Genomic DNA, 8,640 nt, shown 5'->3' with positions numbered 1-8,640 from the left:
TTCTACCCATAGATTTCTCACCGACTTGTGAGCCTTAGTACTGACTTCCTGATGCTTGCCACATATCCTGTGATTGAAATTGGTTGCTCAGGTTTTCAGACAGTTTGCTTCTTTGTAATATAAGCATTCACTTCGTGCCCCCATCCACCTTCACGGGTCAGTTTCTTCTTCAGCACAGTTGGAAGGTTGGACTTTTATCTTACATTCCTCTACAGCTGTGTTTTCAGAAGTTATTGCTCAGTTCCAGGTGCTGTTCTCTACCGTTTCTATTTCTATAGTTTCTTATTTACTTCTCTGATTACCCCAGCCTGAAACTTCCAGGCTACTTCTCTCATTTGAACTCCTCCCCCTTTTCATGGGCATCAGAGTAAAGGTAGACATGGATGAGGACATTACCTAATAGTGCTTGTTTTTTATTCTTCACAACACTGCCATGTAAGACTGAATAGGTATTTCCAATATCCTTTTAAAGGGTTAATGTAATCAAAGGAAGGTAGAAACTTAAATTACTGATTTAAATGCTGATAATAAAAGCATTTAATGCCATACATTTTCTTCTAAGTGCTGCTTTAGCTGCATCCCCAAATTTTTAATGTTATATATTTATTTAGTTCAAGATATTTCTTAATTTTCCTTAAGATATCCTCTTTGATCAGTTGGTTATTTAAAAGTATGCTCTCTAATTTCAGAATATTGGGGGGGATTTTTCATACATCTTTCTGTTATTTTTTAAGTTTGATTCTATTATCATATTTTAGTTCTATCTCTTGCTTACATGTAATTTTATTATTCTATTTTGTTCCTGTTGAAATTTATAGAATATATTTTTATTTTTATTAGTCAAACTGAAAATGTTACTAATACATTTTAAATAAAGTTAATTAATATCTTAACCATTCTCCTGTAGGACGCTAGGCCGTGGAAACTTGTACTCTAAATATTGCCTGGCTTACATGTTCTTATTTCCAATAATTTTAGTTTTGAATAACTAACCCCACAAACTAGATATTGTTATTATTTTTTGTTACAGGTCAGATTCCCTAGGAAACAGCATCTGAAATGGAGATTGATACACAGGAAGTTTATTGGAGAGTGCTTTTGTGTGTGTATATGTTGGGGTGGGGCGAGATGGGAAGCTGTACGAAGGAAGATTGGTCAGAGGGACAAGTTGAACTGTGGTGCAGTCACAACGAAGTGCTCAGCCAAATTCATAGGAAGTTGGAGCTGAAATGGCCCTGGGTTCCTATTCTTAGAAGTGATAAGAGCTTCTTTAAGAATTGCCAGGTTGGTGTGGGTCAGTGGTTGAGCGTGGACCCATATACCAAGAGGTCACCTCTGAGAACAGCACCCTAGTAAGAGATTAGTTGCAATAGCGCCCTCTTGTGGACAGTCTAAGAACAGCACCCTAGTAAGATGAATATTCTTGGAGTCTGAAAACCCAATTGACAGTCCTAGAGGCCTGTGGCCCTTGCAGGCAGGTGTTGCAATAGCGCCCACTGGTTGGTATTCTAAGAACAGCAACGTAGTTAGGGATTAGTTGCAATAGTGCCCTCTTGTGGACATTCTGAGAATAGCACCCTAGGTGTTCAATTTTCAGTGAGGGCACATGTCCGGGTTTTGGGTTCTATCCCCAGTAGAGGGCGTACTGGAGGCAGCCAATCTATGTTGATGTCTCTCCCTCTCCCTTCTTCTCTCTAAAATCAATAAAAACATATTTTTTAAAAGAATAAATAACAGACAGAACCTAGAGACAGAACCTAGAGACAGGACTTGGCTGGAGATCCTAGACAGAACCTAGAGACAGAACCTAGAGACAGGACTTGGCTGGAGATCCTAGACAGAACCTATAAGAAACGCCCTAACCTTGGGAATAGAGATTGATAGGATTGGAATCAACTGGTATAAATGCGGATGTAACAAGAGAACACACACAGAACCTAGAGACAGAACCTGGCTACAGAACCTGGATAGAACATGGCAAGAGAACCTGACTAGAACCTGGTGACTGAACCTGGCTGGAGATCCTAACCAGAACTTGGCTGGATCCAAACCAGAACTTCACTGGAGATCCAAACCGGAACTTTGCTGGAGATCCTGACCAGAACTTCACTGGAGATCCAAATCAGAACTTCGCTGGAGATCCTGACCAGAACTTCACTGGAGATCCTGACCAGAACTTGGCTGGAGATCCTGGCTAGAGATCCTGGCTAGGCTGCTGATCAACTGAAGGCTGATTCCATGTCATTCCTTCTTCGCTGACTCCGTCCACACCTTTGGGGACCCCTGGACCCGCTGGGGTTGGACCCCAGCACTTCTCAAACAGCAGAGGATTACTACCCAAAGCAATCTACAGATTCAATGTAATCACTATCAAAGCCCATGGCATTTTTCAAGGAAATAGAACAAATCCTAAAATTTGTATGGAACCACAAAAGACACCCAAATAACCAAAGAAATCTTGAGAAACAAAAACAAAGCTGAAGACATCAGCTGCTCCCTCATTTTAAACTATATTCCAGAGCTACAGTAATCAAAACAGTATGATATTGGCATAAAAACAAGCACACATATCAATGGAACAGAAGACAGCCCACAAATAAACCCAATACAACTCAACAACAAATCTGATTTAAAAAATGGGTAGAGAATCTGAATAGACATTTTCCAAATAAAATGTAAAAAAGTACATGAAAATGTGTTCAACATCACTAATAATCAGGATAATGCAAATCAAAACCACAATGCAATATATCACCTTACATGTTAGAATGTTTTAAAAAAAAAAAAAAAAAAAGAATAAATAACAGTGAGAGCTCTGACAGGTCAACCTTTCCTCTACCCAGGATGACCCTACCATACATTGGCAAATACTTTTTTTTATTAATATATTTTATTGATTTTTTACAGAGAGGAAGGAAGAGGGATAGAGAGCTAGAAAGATCAATGAGAGAGAAACATCGATCAGCTGCCTCCTGCACACTCCCTACTGGGTATGTGCCCTCAACCAAGGTACATGCCCTTGACCGGAATCGAACCTGGGACCCTTGAGTCTGCAGGCCAATGCTCTATCCACTGAGCCAAACCGGTTAGGGCGGCAAATTCTTTTGTTGAGGGAAAATTTACATACAATTAAGTCACCTATTTTAAGTGTACAGTTTGACAAGTTTTAATAAATATATACTACACCCATGTAACACCACAATCAAAATACAAAATATTTTTCTCACTCCAAAATTCTCTCATATCCCTTAGCAGTCAGTGCCTCCTCTCCAGCACCAGGTAAACTTTGATATTATTTCTATAACTATTAGTGGACTTGCCTATTCTAGAAATTCACATAAATGGAATCATACAATATTATGTTTGGTGCCTAGATTTCTTTGCTCAGTATATGTTTTATATTCATCAATGTTGCTGTGTGTAACTATAGTTCATTCCTTTTTATTACTGAGTAGTTTTCCATTTTATGAACATGCACAAATACTTATTATTCACTTGATGGTGGACATGTGAGTTATTTCCATCATAGGGCTACTATAAACAAGCTGGTATGTACATTCGAGTGCAAGTCCCATCGTGAACATATGCTTTCATTTCTCTTGGATCAATACCTAGGAATGAAGTTGATGTGACATTTGAAAGTGTATGATTAATTTATTTTTAAATGTCAGACATTTTGATCCAAAATGCTGAATCATTTTTGCATCCCATCAACAATGTATGAGAGTTGCCATTGTGCCACATGCTCAGCAACACTTGGTATTACCAGTCTCTAATTTTGGCTGCTCTAGTAAGTATATAATGGTATCTCACTGCTCATGAATATCTCTATATGTAACAACTGACCGATCCTAAATCATCTTTTGTAAAGTTCCTGTTCAAATCTTTTGTCTATTTTTCATTATTTTGTCTATTTTTCTTCTTCTTCTTTTTTTTAATCCTCACCCAAGGCGTGAGAATATATTTTCCATTGATTTTTTTTTTAGAGAGTGGAAGAAAGAGGGGAGGGGGAATAAGAGGAGAGAAACATTGATGTCAGAGAGACACATTGATTAGTTGCCTCACACATATACCCCAACCGGGGCCATGAATCGAACCCGCAACCTTCTGGTGCACAGGCCGGTGCTCTAACCAATGAGCAACACCCAGCCAGGGCTGTCTATTTGTCATTATGTTGTCAACTCTTTCAAAGTTAGAAGAGTTTTTTGTATATACTATATACAAGTTATTTTTCAGATATATTTATTGTAAACATTTTCTCTCAATCTATGGCTTGCCTTTTTTATTTTTAGTAGCTTATGAATAGCTTTATTTGTTCTTACATAGTCAGAAATCTAGAAGCAAAGAGTGCAGATTTGGTGCTTTGAATAATAATCAAAGGCAAAATTGTGTGGAATGTCAGATTTGAATTCTGGCTCCACAAGTTAATAACTGTCTGGCCCTGGACAATGTGTTTGCCTTCTCTGTGCCGTAGCTGCCTGATACATATATAAATTGTACATCATGATAATAACTACCTCCTAGGATTCTTGTGAGGCTTCAGTGAGGTAATTTTATAAAACTCTTATCAGAGTGCTTAGCAGAGTGCATATTCAGCAAATGGTCTCTTTTGTATTGTAATTTTACTACATCCTCTTCTTTATGTCCTCTCCATTCATTCTTGATGCTTATATCAGTGAGTTGGAGATGAGGATACAAGAAGCTAGTTCTATGAAGGTGAATTTTTCCCCAGGCAAGATTTTTGCATTCAGAAAAGCCAGCTCTGAATGAAGGGGGTATCTGATCATGGTAATATGGACCCTTCATTAAGATGTGGATAACTGAAAGTAATAGATAACTCTACTAGCCAAAGTTTGTTTTGTTCACTGCTATATACCTAGAGTCTAGACCAGTGTCTGACAGGTTATAAATCTTGATAAATATTTCTTTCTTTTTTTTAATCCTCACCTGAGGATATGTTTATTGATATTTTAGAGAAAGAGGAAGGGAGAGAAACATTGATCAGTTGCCTCCTGTACATGCCCCAACCGGGAATCAAACCCACAACCTAGGTATATGCCCTGACTTGGAATCGAACCTATAACCTTTTTGGTGTACAGGATAATGCTCCAACCAACTGAGCCCCCCAGCCAGGGCGATAAATGTTTCCTAAATTAAGGTCATGACACATTTTTATACAAAAACTAGAGGCCCAGTGGATGAATTCATGCATGGGTGGGGTCCGGCTGGCCCGCCCTGATGGAGGCCATCAGGGCCAGGCTGGCCAGGGGGAGGGGCCACAGACGGTTGGGGGGGGCCGATCAGGGCCCTGATCGGGCCGGTTGGCCGTCGCAGTGTGTGTCATTGCGACTGGTCATTCTGGTCATTCCGGTCATTCCGGCGTTCTGGTCACTTGGCTTTTATATATATAGATATAACTTAATACCTAAAAAAAAAAAAACAATATATAGCTCTTTCATTTCCACTAAACTCACAGATAATACCTCAGGAAAAAAAGCTAAAATTTAAACAAACTTTTAAGCACAAGTTGGATATTTTTATTACTATTATCATAAACGCTAAGTCAATAAACACTAACTTTCCTTTCTACCTAGAAAAAACTCTTATTCTTCCCTTTCTCCCCTGGTATCTCCCTCAGGCTCTTTACACAACCCAAGACCTAGGCAGCTATATTTTATTCTCAGCTACTCCCTCAAAGAAAATACACTAATTACTCCCTCGCATTTCCTCATGCAAGTCCTTCCACTCGCTCTTTCACCTGTCGAGGTAAAACACTTGTCAGTTTCTTCCCGCAAGGGCCATCCTAGTCTGTCACTCAGGAAACCCAACCCCTGCCCCGACCCTGTGCTCTCTTCCTTCCGGCCTAGATCTGTTCTCAGCTTTCATGCGGGAGGACCTGAGTGCTATGCTTCTGTGGCACGTTTCCTTCTCCAGTGGTCAGTCAGCTACACTTCACTGTCTGCCTCCATTATCTTGAAGGGGCCTGACCTGGTTTTATGTTAATATGTGATGTTAAACTATTAAGTAACAGAACAAATTATCTATAGGATTATACTGTAGTTTCCTCCTGCTTCCAAGAGATTAAAGCAGGTCTTAACCCATGCCAGAGTAGAAAGACTGCTAACCTAGTCCTTGGAGGTCATACTCTAGATAACCCATTCCAGTGCTGCAAGGACAGATCATAGCATACTCACATTCACCTTGGGGTTCATTGTGAGAATCAGCTACATATTAAATAAGCTCCTGTTTGCTTATTCAAAGTATTGGATAAAGATTGGTTTTAATTGTAGCTATTCTTATGTCTTCCCAGTCTTCCCCAACTCCATAAGAAAAAGGCCATTAAATTTGAGTGGAACACCTGAGTGTGGTCCCTGGTGGACCAGCACATCTGACTGGAGCAACTGCAGCTGCTCCATTTGGCTGCAAACTGCACCTCGTCCCCAGTGAGGCTCTTCTCAAGCCCCACAAGGGAAGGGAGGTAGGAAAAGCAGTGGTGTCCATAGCAGCACATATAGAATAGGGATGACAGACTTCGGTGAGCACCCTGGGGTGGGGAGAAGCCAGTACCATGGAGCCTCCACAGGAGAGAAGCAGAAAGTGCGGAGCTGGCAGCTGGCAGAAGAATCTAGTCCAGGGGTGAGACAACCAGGACAGAAGGAGTTGACTCCGAGCCCAAAGCAGGTCAGGCCTCCTCTCCACTGAATCTGAGTATCTCGAGTTTTTCTGGGCTGACACTATTCTCTGCCTACAAAGGGGACAACCCCTGATCCAACCTAAACAAATTCAGAAAAGAGTTTGCCATATTTTTTAAATGTTCTGTTTGTTCCAGGAGGTTCCAATGAACGGGGCCCATATTTGCCAACAAACTTCCGGAGGCTCTACAAGAAGAAACTTCATTTCCCCAACTCTGATCCTGTCAAGTGAGCCTCATCTTATTTTCATACCCAAAACTCCTGCTGTAAATAATAGTTCGCCCCATAAGAATCACCTCTATGAAATCAGCAGCGGTAGGTGGGTAAGTATGGGTTTCCCACCATCACCACCCCCTTAGTCCTTGTTCTGCCTCTAAGCCTCTATGGGCTAATCATATCCCCTCTTCTTATTTTTTTTAATATATTTTTATTGATTTCAGAGAGGAAGGGAGAGGGAGAGAGAGATGGAAATGATAAGAGAATCACTGATTGGCTGCCTCCTGCACACCCCACACTGCATAACCCCTCTTCTTCATAGGAATCCCTCCAATATTTGAAAACAGCTATCATATTCTTCCAGTAATTTGTCTTTTCCAGATTGAACATTTCCACATTCTTCATATGTTCCTAATACATCACAGTTCCCAATGCCTAATTCATGATAATCAACAAAATCTCAAATCATTTTTACATAAATAACTACCAAGTCATCTTAACCTTCCTGTATTTTTTCTACTGATTGTTAAAGCCTACATTCAGATTTTATATGTGCCCTGTTAAATTTCTTCTTGTGTTTAGTCTAGCATTCCAAAAGACAAGATTACTTTGAATTGTAATCTATCAACTGTAATATTGGTTTCCCCTCTTTATTTCATATCATCTGAAATTTGTTGAGCCATGCATATTTATATGTCTACTAAAGTCACTGCTAAAATAGGTAAAGAAGACAAGCTCTATAAAACCTTCTCCTTAAAAAAATAATAAAATAAAACCTTCTCCTTCACATAGATATCTTTCTCTGATTTTTAGAGTGTCATTAATGAATAATTTTGGTGGACAGTAGCCAAGCTAAGGGTATTAACTTTAAGCTCATAGTCATTATCTTTTCTATGAAGCTTTACTGAAATTAGTATGTTCTTTTTCTATCTGTTTCTCCTAATCTACTAAATTATTAATACTATAAATAAAGGACATTACTGAGGTTTTACATTATAATTAACATCACATAGCTCCTGGTGATGCCTCCTTCAGGGACTTCCAAGTGTTCTATAAAACATCTACTTAAAAATTTTACTAGGGACCAAGGTCAAATTCACTGGTTAGCAAGAGCAACGGTAACTTTTTGATCATAAGCACTGATTCAGAGTCCAGACCTGAAAAGTTTTGGGTCATTGACTGATTAGTTGGTTTGGTTAGTTTTATCTAGTTTCTTCCCTTGCTCCATCTCTCTGCTAAACCCAGGGTCCTATTCCATTCTCAATTAAAGTCTCTTTCCTGGCTCTTTAAGAAGTCACTAGTGTAGAGAAGATAAAATATGTTAGATTACATCTGAAAGTATTCTATTCACTCTATGTCTGTACCTCTCATGTGACCAAATGTGTTTCTGCACAGCAGCCCAAAACCAGAGGGGAAAGAAAGGACCAGGAAGGAACACAAAAACCCTGTGTTCTCACTGCCATCTGTGAATGTGAATGTCATCTTTCTTAACTGAAAAAAATGAGAAAACTCTATATCCGGTTGGGCTTTCTGGTTTCTTCCAAGTGGCAATATTCTTGTATTCCCTCAGTTAGGGGGGAACCAGAGATTCCTTCTCTCTTTTAGTAATCTTTGAAATGCTTTTTTCTCTACCCAAGCAACAATTGTCAGATGCTGTGATTTTTCTGTGGCAATTTACTATTGGAAAATTATTGTAACTAACTCATTCATTTATTCATTCATTCATTCATTC

The 8,640-nt window shown here is 39.4% G+C and overlaps 1 long non-coding RNA gene across 1 annotated transcript in view; it reads left to right on the top strand.

Annotated features, from left to right (window-relative positions):
- The first annotated feature begins 967 nt into the window (after positions 1-967).
- LOC106728001 overlaps positions 968-8,640 on the top strand; it is an 18,739-nt gene continuing 11,066 nt past the window's right edge. Inside the window, exons 1-2 of the long non-coding RNA XR_001364228.1 lie at positions 968-977; positions 6,558-6,563. This is a non-coding gene — a long non-coding RNA (uncharacterized LOC106728001). The remainder of the gene's footprint in view (positions 978-6,557; positions 6,564-8,640) is intronic.

Source organism: Myotis brandtii, unplaced genomic scaffold (assembly GCF_000412655.1).
Source record: "Myotis brandtii unplaced genomic scaffold, ASM41265v1 scaffold517, whole genome shotgun sequence".
Taxonomy (NCBI): Eukaryota; Metazoa; Chordata; class Mammalia; order Chiroptera; family Vespertilionidae; genus Myotis; species Myotis brandtii.
The sequence above is the reverse complement of the archived record's forward strand: the minus strand, read 5'-3'. Positions and strand labels throughout refer to the sequence as shown.